The sequence below is a fragment of the Rhincodon typus genome, chromosome 2 (assembly GCF_021869965.1).
Source record: "Rhincodon typus isolate 14 chromosome 2, sRhiTyp1.1, whole genome shotgun sequence".
Lineage (NCBI taxonomy): Eukaryota > Metazoa > Chordata > Chondrichthyes > Orectolobiformes > Rhincodontidae > Rhincodon > Rhincodon typus.
In genome coordinates this window covers 145123508-145142159 of record NC_063333.1, presented here as the reverse complement: position 1 = coordinate 145142159, position 18652 = coordinate 145123508, and the positions used below count along the sequence as shown (strand labels likewise).

At 41.7% G+C, this 18652-nt stretch overlaps 1 protein-coding gene across 1 annotated transcript in view; it reads left to right on the top strand.

Moving 5' to 3' along the window:
- LOC109936078 (cadherin-6-like) overlaps window positions 1–18652 on the top strand; it is a 220122-nt gene that overhangs the window by 184445 nt on the left and 17025 nt on the right. The gene's annotated exons all lie outside the window — the stretch shown is intronic.

The window sequence follows — 18652 nt, the reverse complement described above, 5'->3', positions numbered from 1 at the left end:
TTCCAGCAGGAGCCACAGCTCCCGGTGGGGCAAGACCATTTGGTTGGCCGGCTGCTTTAAGAGGCAGGAATCCTTCCCTGATGGCCACTCACTGTGGGCAAGTCAAGAGAGGGTGAGCTTGCTGTCGAATTGTACACACTTTGTGTGTGTGCATGGGGTAAAATTCAAAACAAAAAAGTGTCAAATGGTGTCACATTGTGCATTAACTTTTGATTAGTTGCTATGAAATGGAAGGAGATTTGAAAAGTGTGACAGATTTTATACGTTTTTGAAATGCGAATTGCACCATGATAAAACACAGAGATAACACAGTGTGGAGCTGGAGGAACACAGCAGGCCAGGCGGCATCAGAGGAGCAGGAAAGCTGACGTTTCAGGTCAGGACCCTTCTTCAGAAATGATTTGGCCTGGCCTGCTGTGTTCCTCCAGCTCCACGCTGTGTTATCTCTGACTCCAGCATCTGCAGTTCTTAAAATGCAGGTTTGATTTGATTTATTGTTGTTACATGTACCCAAGTACAGTGAAAAGTCTTGTTTGTGAGCAGTACAGGCAGATCACAGCAAACAAGGACATGCAGATCATAGATCACAGAGTGAGGTATACAAGGGTACAGCTACACAGGAGGTACACAAAAGCAAGATCAACATTATTTGCAATTAGAGATGTCTATTCATCAGTCTAATAACAGCAGGGAAGAAGCTGGTCTTGAACCTGCTGGTGCATGTGTTCAAGCTTCTGTACCTTCTGCCTGATGGAAGAGGTTGGAAGAGAGCATTACTGGGATGGGAGGGGTCTTTGATGATGTTGGCAGCCTTTCCACAACAATGAGAAGTTTAAATGGAGTCCATGGATGGGAGGTTGGTTTCCCTGATGGTCTGGGCTGTGCACACAACTTTCTGTAGTTTCTTACAGTCCTGAGCAGAGCAGTTGCCATACCAGGCCATGATGCACCAGGATAGAATGCTTTCTACGGTGCATATGTAAAAGTTGGTGAGTGCCCTTATGGACATTCCAAATTTCTTAAGCTGCTTGAGGAAGAAGAGGCATTGTTGAGCCTTCTTGACTGTCGCATCTGCATGGGAGGTCCAGGACAGATTGGAATGGTTAAACAGAAAGTGGGAGTGTAGGTCTGGATGTTTCACTCAACTAAAGTCTAATCGCATCATCTCTAGGATTTGACCATCTTCTTGGTCTCTATGTGGTTGTTGTGAAAATTTACTTCTATTCATTAATGGGATGTGGGCATCACTGCCTGGGCCAGCATTTAGTGCCCATTCCTAATTGCCCCTTGAGCAGTGCGGGTGAGCTAACTTCTTGAACCGCCCCAGTCCTTGCAGTGCAGGGGCACCCACAGTGTTGTTAGAGAGGGAAATACATTAGCTGCCCAGCCGGTTTCTTGAGTGCGAAATTTCAGTGTCCACCAGTTGAGACTTGTTCAAAGGCTTGATCAGGAGCAATGATCCTCCAAACTGTCCCCACCAGGGGTGGGGCAAGAGTGGGGAGGTGGGCATGTCTGTTCAGTAACCCAGAATGTATCACATAAGACAATAAACTGACCCAGCACAAAAAAGAAAATTACAGGGGAATCTTAGGTTAGGGACCAATCACTCTGCTTGATAATTATTTCTCCACGTGCCGCTTTAATTTCTCATTCAGAGTCATTCAGGTATACATGAGGAGACAATGACATCGTGATATTTCAGTGGTCCATGCTAATGTTCTAAGGACAAGGGTTCAAATCTCACAGCAGCTGGTGGCATTTTAAATTCAATTAATAAAACTAGAAAATTAGAAAATCTGGACTTGGGAACTAGGCATGAAATTAACATCAATTGTTGTAAAAGCCCATGTTCTTTAGGGAACGAAGTCTCATGTCCTGGCCTAGTGTGGCCTACATGTGACTCCATACCTACAGCAATGTGGTTGACTCTGCCCTTTAAGATGAGCAAGCAGGTTCCTCATTGCAGGGGTAAAGAGGGATGGGCAACAGATATTGGTCTTGCCAGCAATGCCACCATTCCACAAAAGAATAAAGAAAATAAACAGCTGACCTACTTCACAGGTTTGAATTCAATAGATACTTTAATCAAGCAATGATAAGACCATAAAATGTAGGAGCAGAAGCAGACCACTCAGCCCATCGACTCTGCCATTCAATGAGATAATGCCTGATCCAACAATCCCCAACTCCAATTTCCTGCCTTTTCCTCATTACACCTAATTCCCTTCCTGATTAAAAATTGGTGTATCTCAGCCTCGAATATACTTAGTGACACAGCTTCCCAGCCATCTGTAACAAACAGAGGGTGCTACTGAGAAGCGACTGAGGAGGATTCTGGGAGCAGTCGGCTCAGTCATCACAATTGATGAGGTGAGCGCAAAATAGCTGGTGTGAGCAAAGTGAAAAAAAGGTCAGGGTAGCACGGAGGCTGTGTTCAGCACTGCTGCCTCACAGTGCCCGGGTGCAGGGAGGGCGTTTTGATGCTACCCTCAGGCAAGTATCTGTGTGGAGTTTGCATGTTCTCTCTCTGTCTGTATGGGTTTCCTCTTGGTGCTCTGGTTCCCTTCCACAGTTCAAAGATGTGCAGGTAAGGTGGACTGGCCATGCTAAATTGTCCTATAGTGTCCAGGGATGTGCAGGCTAGATGGATTAGCCATGGGGAAAATGCTGGGTTACAGGTACTATGGGGGAATGGGTGTGTGGGATGCCGTTCAGAGGGTCGGTGTGGACTTGATGGGCTGAATGGCCTGTTTCCACACTGTAGGGATTCTATGATTCCACAGATTGACTAGCCTCTGAGAAAGAGAGAGAAAAAAAATCCTCCTCATCTCTGTCTAAAATGTGCACCCTCTTATTCTGAGATAATGTCCTCTGCTCCTAGTCTCTGACTCTGGGGTTATCATAAAAGTACATTGATTAGAGGCCTTGTCCTCAACTGCTGAGGTCCTTAGCTGTGGAATTCCATTTCTATAGCCTCATTCTCCCTTTAAGATGCTCCTTAGAACGTAAAGCCTCCGTCCTAATATCTCCTCATGTGGCTTGCCGTCATATTTGGTTCCTGTGAAGAGTTTTTTGGTGTGTGTGATCACATTTAAGAATGCTATCTCAATACTTGTCGTTGTTAGGATTGTCCCAAAGTGCAGCAGAAATGTAAATGCCTTCAGTCTAAATGGATTATAATTTTGTTGCACTGTAATACACCAGGGAAATCTCCCAGTGTAGGGCTAGAAAGGAGGTAACATTACTCTGTATAAACTCTTTGCTATACCTATCCTGGGAGTGCTTAAGTGCTGGTAATGGTTTGAGAATGTCTAGGATATTTCATTTCACCTAGCTAACATAATTTTGATACGCACAAAATTCATTATATAAAACAGAAAATGTTGAATATTTTGCCTTCATTTCAGGAAACACTTAATATTCTGTCAATCTACATTCATAAATGGTTTCATGAGCCCGTTTATAATTTCATTTTAATGACTAGAAAAATTACATTCCATTCATTCTGTACACTGATAGAGTCCGTTTTTTGAAAAACGGACAAAATAATCTGATGACCTGGAGTCTGTGCGGAAAAAAAATATTCCCGCTACAGGAATGGCTCATCTTTTGCAAGTGGTGAATTATTCAGTGCTGCAGAATAATTTAAGTTTTTGTAGTCAGATCCGTAATACAGAGTGTATTTCAGGAAAGTACCTCACTAGGGCAGTTTGACTTCAAGGGGGATCTTGTAAGAACTACCAGTTGTTCCTGCACAGGTCTCTGAAACTGTTGGTCCTGCAGAATATGGCATGCTCAAAATTAATGCAACTGCATTGCTTCTATTCCGAAGAAGTCACATTCCATTCAAAATGTTAACTCTATTTCTCCCTCCACAAAGGCTGGGTTTCTCCAGCATTCTCTGCCTTTATTGCATCTTTAGAGTATGTCCCAATACACAGTCTCTGTAACAAATATGGCTGTTGTAGACATATATCAAATTGTTCCTTGATGATAAAAACCTAAAGAACTGCAGATGCTGTAAAGCAGAAACAAAAACAGAAATTGTTGGAAAAGCTCAGATGATCCGGCAGCATTTGTGAAGAGAAATCAGAGTTAACCAGGTCCAAAACATTAACTCCAATTTCTCTTTAAAGATGCTGCTAGACCTACTGAGCTTTACCAGCAATTTCTGTTTTTGTTCCTTGATTATATCTGGATTACTAAAACTTAAACCATGGAAATATTTTGTGGCTTCTTTTAGCTTTCAAGATTCTAAAGCTATCAATATTTCTAATCCCACTAAATCATAAATTGTTGTCAGCTGGTTTGTCTACTTTTTGTTGTTTAAACGGATGAGCATTGTGAGATGGTGAACACAGTTCTTTCAGATATGTGAGCAAGTGACCACAAAAGGTATCAATCCCCAGGTTTCTTTGAGGGCTAAAGAGCAGTATGATAGGTGAGCTGGAACTCAAGTAGCTGAGCTAACCATGGAATGGAGAACAGCTACTGCTTCAGAAGATGTAGCAGTACTACAGCCTCTGGAATACAGGCAAAAGTCAGCTGCACCTAAATAATGAATTTAGCAGAGAGAGATTTATGTACCTTGGTGTTAAAGGAGGATAAAGATGACATCCAACACTTCCATAAGAATTCTGGCCAACCATTTGTTTATGTACAAAACCAGGAAACATTGCAATGCAAAGAAAGATATTTACAGTACAAAGAAAAAAAGGAAGATTTGCATTTCTACAGCCAATGAAGTATGTATTTTAAAGTACATGTCATTCTTATAATGTGGATACCAATTTACACAGAGTACGATCCCACAAGCAGTAATATGGTGATGATTAGATAATCTGTTTCCATGCTGTTGAAGGGGAGTTAATATTGTCCCAGGACACCAGGAAGTATTCCCTAACTTTGCTTCGATATCGAGTCATAATCTCATTTATATCTAACTGAGAGGGTATAGAGTCATAGAGCATGGAAACAGACACTTCAATCCAACCAGTCCATGCCAAACATAATCCCAAACTAAACTAGTCCCATCCGCCTGCTCCCAGCCCACGTCCCTCAAAACCTTTCTTATTCATGTACTTATCCAAATGTCTTTTAAATGTTTGTAATTGTATACACATCCACCACCTCCTCAGGAAGTTCCACATGTAAAAAAAATTACCTCTCGTCTCTTTTATAAATTTCTCCCCTCTCACCTTAAAAATGTGCCCCCTAGTCTTGAAATCCCCCATTCTAGGGAAAAGACAACTACCATTAACTCTAAGAAAAACAGAAAATTGCTGGAAAAACTCAGTAGGTCTGGCAGAGTCTGTGGAGAGAAATCAGAGTTAATGTTTTGGGTTGCGTGATCTTTCCTCAGAAACATTAACTCTGATTTCTCTTCACAGATGCTACCAGTCCTGCGGAGCTTTTCCAGCAACTTCTGTTTCTGTTAAGGAAACTGGGAGCTTTTTCTTCCAGAAAGAAAGTCTTCCATTTATGTTGTAAAGGTGAATTATTACTTTTGGTTTGTGGACTATAAATGGGAGAAGATAATGCTTTAAAGCAAGTAAATGATGTATGAAAACATGTGTGGTTTTAAAAACAAGTTATTGGAGTATGTTGTATAATTTTGTCTAATAATGTTGTCTTATTTGATCAGCGAAGGAGAGTTCCAGTCAAATCGGCACCATCCATGTGCATTCAGAGCAATTCAGCCCAGAAACAGTCTTTTGATTGGCTTTTCAATTAGTATGCGTTATTGAGGACTCAGGAGAGCTCAGCATAGTAACAACCCACTGAATTAATGAGTTGCAATTTGACACAGGCTCTTTTGGAGGGGAGTGAAAACAGAAGAGGCCAGAAACATGTAGCATCAATGTTTTTCTCTGTTCCCTTGATCTGAAAATCAACCTTTCCAACTTTTCCTTGATTTTTGTGTGTGTGTGTAAAAGAGTTTTTAAAAGGGGGTAAAGTTTAAGTTACATAAATTAGAAATCTTTTCCTTTTACTGTTCTTATTTAAGTCGTGCAGTTATAGAATAGCAATCCATCTCGTCTATTATTTGGTCAAAGACAGTTCTAATAAATAGGAAAAGCCTGGCGATTATTCCTTTAACTTTGAGTTTAGAGTCATAGAGTAATACAGAATGGAATCAGGCCCTTCAGCCCAAACTGGTCCATGCTGACCATGGTGCCCACTCAGCTAGTTCCAACTGCCCGCATTGGGTCCATATCCCTCTAAACCCTTCCCATCCATGGACCTATCCAAATGTTTTTTAAATGTTGCTTATGTACCTGCCTCACCTACTTTCTCTGGCAGACCATCCCATACACCCACCACTCTCTGCATGAAGAGGTTACCCCTCAAGCCCTTCTTAAGTCTTCGCCCTCTCACCTTAAACCTATGCCCTCTAGTTTTCAATTCCCCATCCTTGGCAAAAAAACTGTATACATACATCCTATCTCTGCCCTTCATGATGTTATACACCTCAATAAGGTCACTCCTCATTCTCCTACGTTCCAAGGAATAAAGTCCTATCCTGGCCAACCTCTCTTTATAACTCAGGCCTATTAGCCCTGGCAGCATTCTCGTAAATTTTCTTTGCACACTTTCCAGTTTAACTATGTCTTTCCTATACCAGGGTGACCAAAACTGTACACCAACGACTTATACAACTGTAACATAACGTCCCAACTCCTAAACTCAATGCCTCGACCGATGAAGGCCAGCATGCTAAATGCCTTCTTCACCAACCTGTCCACCTGCAATGCTGCTTTCAACGAACTATGTACTTGTACTCCTAGGTCCCTCTGTTCCCCAATACTCCTCAGGACCTTACCACTTACTGTATAAGTCCTACCTTTGTCTGACTTTGCAAAGTGCAACACCTCACACTTATCTGTATTGAATTGCATTTGCCAATCCTCAGCTCACTTCCCCACCTGACCAAGATCCCTCTGTAATTTATGATAATCAATGATACCTCCTAATTTTGTATCATCCGCAAATTTACTAATGATGCCTTGTACATTCACATTCAGATCATTTATGTAAATAACAAATAACAAAGGTCCCAGCACCGACCCCTGAGGCATACCATTGGTCAACTTGAATTGGAGAATGAGGCAGAATTGGGCATTTTGGTGGTATAATTAAATTCTCATGCTTTTGAAAATGCAGGGAAGGGTGGGATTTGATTTACTGCACACTCCAGTGAGTCATATCAAACGTGCCATTCATCAGATGCACACCAGTAAGGCTCCTTTGACAGCATCTGGTCCAGCCTACACCCACAGCAATGTGATTGACTCTTAAATGGTCTCTGGGCAATTAGGGATGGGTAATAAATGCTGGCCCAGTCAGCGATGCCAGCATCCCATGAATGAATATTTAAAAAAAACTCCTCCAAACCTGTTATCACTGCCACATGGAAAGACAAACAGATACAAGGGAATGCCACCACCTGCAAATTCCCCCTCAAGCCAAACGCTGTCCTTACTTGGAACTTTACTGCTATTTCTTCTCTGCCACTGCATCAAAATCCTGGAACTCACTGCCTAACAATACTGTACCTGCATCATCAGAAAGACCAGGGGGATGCATTCAAAGGCAAATAAAACTATTGGATTATTTTCTTACATTGCACATTATATTACAGTTTGGTATTGAGCGCATTCTTGATCATTAACAGGGGCAGCCACTGGAATATTCATGACAAAGCTGAAGCCTGAGACACCTTCAATTGGCAGCTTTTCTTACTGTCAGTATTAATGCATGGTCTGGAATTCAGTTTGATTCATTCAGTTCAATATTTCTTCACCCGGAGAATGGTGAGCCAGCTGAATTCTCTGCCACAGCATGCGGTGGAAGCCAAAACATTGAATATTTATCAAGAAGGAATTTGACATAGCTCAATTTGGGGTTGGTTACTCAATTGGCTGAATGGCTGATTTACAATCCAGATTGGCATCACCAATGTGGTTTCTGTACGAGCTGAGGTCACCATAAAGGTCCTGCCTTCTCAACCTCACCCCCTCGCCTGAGGCATGGTGACCTCAGGTTAAACCATCATGAGTTGTCTCTCTGTCTCAGAGAGAGAGAGTGGACTATGCCACTTTTACCTTTCAACATTGTTCTTTGGGCTAATGGGATCAAAGGGTACGGGGAGAAACCAGGAACAGAGTTGGATGATCAACCATGATCATATTGAATAGTGGAGCAGGCTCAAAGGGCTGAATGGCCTATTCCTACTGTTTTCTAAATGCAATGGTTTCATTGGAAAACTTTCCAGCACAATTTCCATATCCAAGGATGGCTGAAGAATTGTGCCACTGCTACTGCCTGGTCTTTTTCCTGGAACATTCTAGCATCCATGCCATCAAGGTCTGCGACACTCACCACTTTGAGTTCCAGTCACCTGTTCAATATTACTCACTTCTACTTGCACTCTATCAATTGGCACTAAAATTACTTTTTAATGCTGCAACAGAATTACTGGTAAGATTTCTCCTACTCCACCTTTCTTGAACATTTGGTAACTAGAAATATTTGGCTTCACTTCCTAGCTGTGCAGCTTTGTTAATACTATCAACAACTATTAACTAAATTAATTTTAGATCATTAGTGAGCCGTGTACCTGGTAGAAGCAATGCATATTAATACATGGGCCCCTGGACTGTGCAGACAGGAAGAACACATACAGACTGTGCACCAGTTTCAACTGAAGAAAATTAGCAGCAGCTATTCTTCAGTTCACTCCTCAGAGCAATGGCTTGACTAATCCGATTCAACCTGCCTGGCTTAAATTGAAACAAAGCTTGGCAGTTAACTGTCAGTCATCATGTAACTGATGTGTTTTCCCTGTCAATGACTTGAAAAATTCCATTTGCTAGTCAATGTCTTCTCATATAGTTATCCCCTTCCTCAATGGTATTCTTGCAAATTGTCCTGATGAGTGCAAGTAATTAAGTAATGATCCCAGAAGACCTCTGTCCTTATTCATCACTGGGCAATGGTTAGGAGCAGGAATCCTGCATGAATGATACTTTTCCTAGTTCCAGGTTATTCTGACCAGTATCACACATCCCCAACTGCTGGCTTGGTTGCCATTGGATCATTCAGTCCAGATCTTCTTAGCTTGCTAGATTAGTGTTACACTCTGCGCCCCTTTTAGCCAGTACACTGTTATGGGCTAAATTATGAAACTTTTCTCACACTGCTACCCAACGAAAGTTGAAGGATCAAACTAAGGAAAGAAGGAATACAATCTTTTGGAAAAAAGAGAGTCAGAAATTTTGTCTGAGATAGCACAGTGTCCCACAGGTGTTTCAACACTGTGTGCTGACAGTGAGCATACTAGCAAAGGATGATTAAACAAGAACAAGAAAGAATAAAGAAGTGATAGAGGAAGTTCAAGGCTTGAGATTTTGACTCTTTCCCTAAGGGGGAGAAAAAACCCTTATGTCCAATTAACAGGATGTGGTGGTTCCTATATCCGATATAGATAGCAAATCTAAATAATGTCTCCTTTGAGGGGATTTGAAATGGGGACAAGGTAATGGATCCAGCACCCATTTTTGCCTGGGTTTCCCTCAACTTTCTGCTGTATAACATCAGCAGATCTTTTACCTCTAAATTGCTGAAGTTGAATTTCACCCACCTTATCCCTGATAAAATGTGGAGAGGCATCATGCTAAGGTGTATAAATCCCAAGTGTGGAACATAAGCAGAGAATATGAATCAAGTACTTGCCTGAAAAAGGAATAAAGGAGATTACTAGGGAGCATCTGTCATGAGAAACAGAAACAGCATCAGAAAAGAATTATGTTCAACCTAGATCATGTTATAAAAGAAAAACAGCTCTGACAGTAGAAACACCAGGGGAGTCGACTGCAGGTGAGTAATCTGGAGCATATCCTGAAGGTACTGGAGAAAGATACAGTGACCACAAGTGGTGAAGAATATCAGATTATCTTTGATCAGTGTTTAGTTCCTGCCAGAGCAAATTGTATTATTCCAATGTGATAGATGCAATTAGAGTAAACAATTATGCTCTAATTTTCAAGCCAATATTTCTTAATAGTAACTTCACAAAGAGGTACCCTGCTCAGCAGAATTTCTGTGCAATCATACGTGTTTTTATTCGCTTGTGGATTGTCAGTGTTGCTGGCTCGGCCAATATTTGTTCCCTCCCAGTTAAGGTTTAAAACCCAGAGGAAAACTATAAAAGCATAAAAAATACTTTTCCTGGAATGGAATGCCTGGGAGGGTAGAGAGGCCGGAAACCTCATTACCTTTAAAAGGTACTTGGGTGAGCACCTGAAATGAACTTTCAAGGCTATGGGCCAAGTGCTGGCAAGTGGGACTAGTGTAGATATAGAGGGGTTTTTTTGCTCAGTGTAGACTCAATGGGCTGAAGAGCCTCTTCTGTACTATATTTCTATAATTGTATGTGCTAGCTTTCTGGGTCTTAGAACAATCACTTCTACAGTTTGAATTAGCAACTAGGAAACATTTGTATGTGTCAGCCAAGACAAATTTATTGAACAATGTAAAGAAATGGGTTGCTCAATTGGCATCCCATCCACAACTTTAAATATTCACTCCATTCCAACCATCAACACATGGTGGTAGCAGTGTGTAGCAGCTTCAAGCTGAATTGGAGCAACTTGCCAAACTTCTTTAGACAGCATCTTCCAAACCAATACCTTCTACCTCCTAGAATGACAAGGGCAGCAGATACACTTGAATACCACCTCCTGCAAGTTCCCTTCAAAGGCACTCACTATTCTGACTTGAAACTACATCACAGTTTCTTCACTGTCACTCCGTTAAAATTCTGGACTCCCTTCCTAACAGCACTGAGACTGTCCTTACACTCCAACGTCTGCAGCGGATCAAGAAGGCACCTCCCTACCAACTTCTCGAGGGGAACTAGGAATGAGTAACAAACACTGACCCAGCCAATGATAGCGACCTTCCACAAGTGAATAAAAACAGCTATGATTGCATGGATATATTGTGATACGAAGCTTCACAGAAGACCCTTCAAGTTACTACAATTTACACAATCACGACCTGTAGCCAATTCAAGTTTCCACATTATAAAACATACAAAGACTGGGAATATACAGAGGAGGAAGCTGATACCAGAAGAGGATTGAGGAAGATACAGAAAACTTCACGAGAATTATCACTAATCAATGCATTAATTTACTCAAGTGTTTCTTTACCCAGAGAGTGGTGATGACTGTGAGGGACTGAGATAAATGGCAGAGATTGAGGAAAATGACAGAGAGAATGAGGTGAATGAGATTGTGATAGAAGACTGGATGCAGTTAAAAGAAAGCTAGATAAGAACACCAAGGAGGAATTACTGGACATCAATACTGATTGGATGAGGTGAAGTAGGTGGGTTGAATGAAAAGGTTCACATGAACATAAACAATAGTATAGACCAGTTGGGTTGAATGGCCTGTTCTTGTGCTGTACACACAGAAATTGTAGCACTAATTGGTTACCATCTTTTCCTGCTGTGCTGCCAATTGGTCTTTGATGAGTTCCTTTGTCGAACCAAACCTAGTTCTGTGCAGGATACCATTACCTCCTGTGATCGATGGATTCATCAAGGAGGCAGCAAATGTTACCTGAGGTGTTTAAGCATGGACCTTTCATTAACCTAGGCACTTATTTGGAGAATGTGATGTTCCCACCTTGACTTGGACAATGTGATGGCCTTTAGTTCATGGGTACTGACAGAATCTTGAGGGATATAGATAAGGTGAATAGCAAAGGTCTTTTCCCTAGAGTGGGGAAATTCAAAACTAGACGGCATATTTTTAAGGTGAGAGGAGAAAGATTTAAAAGGGACCTGGGGGGCAACGTTTTCACACAGAAGATGGTTCATATGTTGAATGAATCGCCAGAAGAAGAGGTAGATGCAAGTACAGTTACAACATTTAAAAGACATTTGGACAGGTACATGAATAAGAAAAGTTTAGAGGGATATGGGTGTAATGTAGGCAAGTGGGACTAGTTTAGTTTAGACTGGGTCAGTGTGGACGAGTTGAACCAAAGGATCTGTTTCCGTGCTGTATGACTCTATATTAATAAAGTATTTAAACTCTTTACTTGCTTGCTGGACACATACTGGCTTTTTCTCCTGTAGATATGTTTAATACATTTTCTTATGAGAATTCTAGGTGTTCAAATGAGCCACTTCCTCCACAAAGATTCTCTCTCAGCTCTTTCTGCATCTCATCTGAATGCACTGAAAGGAATCAGACGCATAAAATACTAGAATTCACCGAGCTTGTCCTCTGGGAATAGCAAACAGAGTCTTTGCAATTTTACGAACAGCTTTGACATTACACGCTGCTCCTGTAGTTACTGGTTCCTTTTGAGCTATTTCATTGTTGGGATGTGATCAGACTATCTAATTAGTGAGACGTGATAACAGCAGCTCAAAATGGCTTCTTTTAAAAAAAGATATTCTGTGCGCATTCAGGGAATTAAAATAAAAACAACTCATTTAAGACTTAATCTGTATCAGTTAAACCTGGTTTCTGAACAATGGTTTTAATAAGGATACTAAGGAGTGAGTTTGCCCTGGGCAATAGGCAACAGCATTTCATACCCCTTATTATGTCTCACCAGAATTCATTTCCCACTGACTTCAGTGAAAAAAAAAATCAGGCAATGTCTAAAATGGGCTGCTTTTCTCAGAAATCATTCAGGGGTTGTGGACAGCAATTATCTCCCATCCCTAACTGCCCCTAAGAAAGGTGATGGTGAACTGCCTTCTTGAATCATTGCAGTGCTTAGGGTACAGGCGCATCCATAGTATTATGAGGGAGCAAACACAGAGGAGGCTAGAAAAATTCAGCACATCTAGCAACATGTGTGGAGAAACAGTTAACATTTCGAGTCCGATATGACTTCTTCAGACCTTTGAAGTTAAAGTTCTGAAGAAGTCGTACCAGACTCAAAACATTAACTCTGCTTTCTCTGTCCACAGATGCTGCCTGACCTGCTGAGTTTCTCCAGCATTTGTTTGTTTGTTTGTTTAAGATTTCCAGCATCCACAGTATTTTGATTTCAATCAAGTGTTATTAGGGAGCGAGTTCCAGGATGTTGACCCATGATCCTGAGTCACAATATCATATGGAAGTCAAAGCTGAGCCAAGATTCTGAACTGTCCAAGGAACAGTGGTCTCAATTAAACTGACACCCCCAACTCCCTCTAGTTTCTGTTGAGAGCGAGCTCCACAATTCCATAGTGTAGCAAAGTTGTATTCCTCCCTCCAGTGCTGGATTGTCAAGGGAAGAGAAGCCAAGCCCTTTTTATGACACTAACTGCTGTATTTGGGTAAGTTCATTCACTCATCCTTTTGGACAGTTAATCACCTTTTCATCCTGTTAGCGAGAGAATGTAGGTGAGTGAATGGGTGGGTAAGTGGTTAGGGTGGGTGACGTACAAGGGTAAAGGGCAAAGGTCGGGAGGGGGCAGAGTCATGGGGCATTGGTTAGGAGGTTCGGTAGGGGTGGAAGAGTAGGGATTGAGTAGGGATTTAGTTGGGATAATGTGACCAAGGAGTTAGGCTAGGATTTAATGTTTCCCTGCGTAGCTATTCAGGTAAGTAAGCAGAACTGTTTTAAGTTTCCAAATCAAAACATTTTTTTTCCTTTATTCATTCACAGGATGAGGACATCGCTGGCCAGGCAGCATTTATTGCTCATCCCTAATTGCCCAGAAGGCAGTTAAGAGTCAACCACATTGCTGTGGATCTGGAGTCACATGTAGGCCAGACCACATAAGGATGGCAGTTTCCTTCCCTAAAGGACATTAGTGAACCAGATGGGTTTTTCTGACAATCAACAATGGATTCATGGTCATTATTAGATTCTTAATTCCAGATATTTATTGAATTCAAATTCCACCATCTGCCGTGGCGGGATTCGAACCTGGGTCCCCAACTTGTTATCTGGGTCTCTGGATTAATAGTCCAGTGATAATACCACTTGGCCATTGCCTGAGATCAGACAATTTCTCAGGGGATCCCAGGGAGCAGAGGAGTTGCCTGTTGCAAGGTCAAACTTCTGAGGAGTGACTATTATGGGCCTCCAAAGGGTTTTATTGCACAATCCTCGTCATATGTTCAGTTTCTGTATAGTTGGAGACTAGAACATCTGGGCCAAAGTCTCCCTAGGGATGGGGAAGAGGGGACGGATGTTTAATGGCATCCTCCTGTTCCTAAATTCAATTTTTGCATCAATAGCGAGTGCATGAAACCACGTATTTGGGACTATGAACTGAAATAGAAGTTGGACTGCTATATCACTGAAAAACCCAGGGGTTTTGCAACTTGGAACATATTTTTAAACTGTACAATACAATGTTGCTTTTTAAAGCAGTGAGGGGAGAACAGGAGACTGCGCAGCACTGACAGTCTTTTGGATTAAGGAAATCCAGATCAATAACAGCCCTCTGATTATTTGAGCTGCAGAGAGTAAAAAGTTGTAAGTGCCAGGGCAGTAGAAACAGCCAGAGCTTGCAACTTAAAGCATCGATTTTCCTCGCTCACTGTCACTCTCCCCAAGTGGGGAAAAAAGACATAAAACCAAGAAAGATTAAAATGGGAGCATTCTAACAAGAAAAGACCATGGTTCATTTAACCAACTATCGAACTGAAGAATGATCATCGCCCATAGACAGCAGTATGTCACTAGGGCTAACAATAAACAAAAGACAGCGACAATTTAAACTCTCATGAAATCTAGAGTAGTTACCTTCAGAATTTTCTTTACCTTGTCTATATTCTTTTTCCAGTTGTCATGACTCACTGGGCTAATGTGCTGGAAATTGAGCTCCACTGTTCTTGAAGTTGGAACGAATGTGAAGTCTTAATGTAACCACTACAAATCCCAGTTTGCTTCTGACTGACCTGCTGCACCAAATGAAAGCAAAACAATGCTTCAATAAGAATAACAAATAACTTTATTCGTTGTAACTCTCTTAACTTTAACAAAAACAGTATGAGAACAAAACTTCTAGCTTATGTAAATTGAACTTCAATCCTTTTAAAACATCCCCCTACCAAACACACACACACAGTGAGTGGATGGGGAGAAAAAGTCAGAGGAACACAATGTTTTATCACCAGTCCAAAATCTCAAAACTAGATGGGTTGGTTCCACAAATATTTTCTTTTCTTGGATGATGCCTCAGTGTTACCTGTACAGCAATGTCTTCAGTTCACTGGTTGCTTGGTTGGATCCAGTATCTTTCTGATTGCCTTTAGGTTTCAGAATTATTTCTCTCAGTACTTCCAAATGTATTTTAGACTGTAAGACCATAAGATGTAGGTGCAGAATTAGGTCATATGGCCCATTGAGTCTTCTTCACTATTCAGTCATGGTTGATATGTAGCTCAACCCCATTCTCCTGCCTTCTCCCGTAACCCTTGATCCCCTTACTAATCAAGAGCCTATCTATCTCTGGCTTTAATATACTCAATGACTTGATCTCCACAGCCTTCTGCAGTAATAAAGTTCTACAGATTCACCACCCTCTGGCTGAAGAAATTCCTCCTCATCTCAGTTCTAAAGGGTGATCCCTTCACTCTGAGGATCTGTCCCCAGTTCCTAATCTCTTCTTCTAGTGGGAACATCTTCTCCATGTCCACTGTATCCAGACATCCCAGTATTCTGTAAGTTTCAATCAGATCCCCCTCATCTTTCTCAACTCCATGCAGTGCAGATCCACAGTCCTCAATGCCTCCTCATATGACAAGCTCTTCGTCCTCAGGATCATTCTTGTAAACCTTCTCTGGACCCCTCCAACAGCAGCACATCCTGCTCTTTTAACAGAAATTGGAGATAGCAAATTGACAGAGAAAGAAAGAGAGAAAGGATTGATGCAATTAACTTCTAGACTATTTGTTTTGCTTCTCTCTGATTTGCTCCATTAATAGAAGCTGTGTTAAACCACAACCTAACCAATGTTTGTTACGACGCTGAGCTTTCCAGTATTAATAACAAATGATGGCACTGTATCTGGACTCAATATCTACAAAAAGCAACACTATCTCATATGAGATAACAAGAACTGCAGATGCTGGAGTCAAAGATAAGACAGTGTGGAGCTGGAGGAACACAGGTGGCCAGGCAGCATTAGAGGAACAAGAAAGCTTACTTTTCAGTCAGGACCTTTCTTCAGAAATGGGGAGGGGGAGGGGAGCTCAGAAATAAATAGACAGAGGTGAGGTGGGACTGGGGAAGGTAGGTGGGATGGTGATAGGTGAGTGCAGGTAGGCAGTGGTCGAGATTGGTCAGTGAGGTGGGAGAGAAGATGGACAGGTTCTGTCAGATCAAGGAGGTGGGGATGAGAGGGAGGGTTGGTCAGAGGATGAGGCTGGAGTTTGCGGGGGGGTGCAGATTTTGAAACTGGTAAAATCCATGATCAGGCCATCGGGCTGTAGGGTCCCAAGGCAGAATGTGAGGTGTCACAAGGAACTCCCTCCCGAAGTGAATTGTGGGTCTACCTACAGCACATGGACACTAATGGTTTCAAAAGGCAGCTCACCACCACCTTCTCAACAACAGACAATGAATGCTGGCCCAGTCAGCGATACCCACATTCCCATGAGTGAATTGAAAAAAGATTACACCAGCCCTTTTCTAAAGACCCTATTTTCTGAAGAAGGGTCTAGACCTGAAACGTCAGCTTTCCTGCTCCTCTGATGCTGCTTGGCCTGCTGTGTTCATCCAGCTTTACACCTTGTTATCTCAGATTCTCCAGCATCTGCAGTTCCTACTATCTCTTACACCAGCCCTTGCCTCTCAGAGACTGCTTACTGCCTTAAATCAAGCAAATAGACACAGACAGATGGTAAACATGGCACCAATCCACATGAATATTATTTCTACTTTCTCAAGGTATTGGAAGCAGCAACAATTACCAATGAGAAAACCAAACAGAAGCCAAGGGAATGAAATCTTCAAAGTATGGACCAGCCATTGGACATTATTCTATGCATCTGCTTTCTAATATGACATAGCAAATAACATGCAGATCATTCTCCTGCACGTTTCCTTTACAGAGGGCAAGGATTTTTAAGGGGCCACACATTTCCCTGCAGCAAGTGTCAATTCAATTGTAAATACAATCACTGTTTCTTCTATGTCACTGGGTCAAAATCCTGGAACTCTCTCCCTAACGGCACCGTGGATCTACCTACAGCACATGGACTGCAGTGGTTCAAGAAGGCAGCTCATCACCACCTTGTCAAGGGCAACTAGGGACAGGCAATAAATGCTGGCCCAGCTAGCAAAGACCATGTCCCACAAATAAGTAAAAGAAATAAAGTACATGGAATATTTCAGGAAATTTTACAGACACACTTGGAACTTTGTCACTATGACTTCAAAGTTGTTCAGTCAAAATTCTGGAATTCCCCCCCTAAGGGCATTGTGGATCAACCTAAAGCACATGGACTGCAGCGGTTCAAGAAAACATCTCACCACCACCTTCTCAAGGGGGCAACTAGAGATAGGCAACAAATGCTGACCCGCACACTGACGCCCACATCCTATGAATTGAATAGAAAAAGAACAACATAAGGACAAAGGACAATATACCAAACATACTCTTTCACTCGAATTCCCTGTCACAGCTCAGAGATACATGAAAGTCAGAGCCATGTTGCAGAAACCATTGAACTGCAGTACTGAACCAAGAAATGCGCTGGAAGCAAGGGAGGCCTCAAGATAAATGTCAAATATTTTGTCACTTCCAACTTTTAACAAGAGATGCTGTTATTTCATAATAAAACGTTTGACAAGGAAGACATATTTGTACAAATGTGCCATGACAAATCAGGACCAGCAAAGATCAACACTGTACAGAGTTTCTTTCATGTTATCGGAGAAGTGGCACTTGACAGATAAAGAAATCAGAAATGACTTTGATAAGGTGTAATTAAGTGCCTGCAGAGCAATGGTGCGGCTCTCATTTCAACAAACGCTGAAAGAGATCTGCTGCTTACAACAGAGCAATATGGGATCACAGTGTGTTGAGTTTTGGCAGAAGGAAGAATCATAACAAAACTATATATACATGTTTATAATTATGAATAACTATGTGCGGTTTAGTGCCTGTTAATAGCAACAGTCACAGTAGTGACTATCTTGAAAGGTCAGTCAACCAATGTGTGCCAAGAACAATAAGATTCTCAGATCACCCAAATATGGGGAAAAAATTCAAATGTTTCTGTGAACATTATTACAAATTGGGTCCATAAATCCAAGAAGAATGCAGGAACATTCCAGGAGAGACTCTGCAGAGGTAGATATGGAGGTAAGTCTCTATGATGGAGAATGACAAGGATTTTCAGCAGCAACAGAACATTGGTGAGTCACTCGCTTTTAGCCTAAACCCATTTCATTCGTTTCCTGTCAATTTCACTATCGACAAACTGAATTCAGCAATTAATAACAGGGGATGTCAGGTTTGTAACAGTAAGGGTTAGACAGCAAACCATTCATACAGAGATAGTAGGAACTGCAGATGCTGGAGAATCTGGGATAACAAGGTGTAGAGCTGGATGAACACACAAGGCCAAGCAGCATCAGAGGAGCAGGAAGGCTGACGTTTCGCGCCTAGACCCTC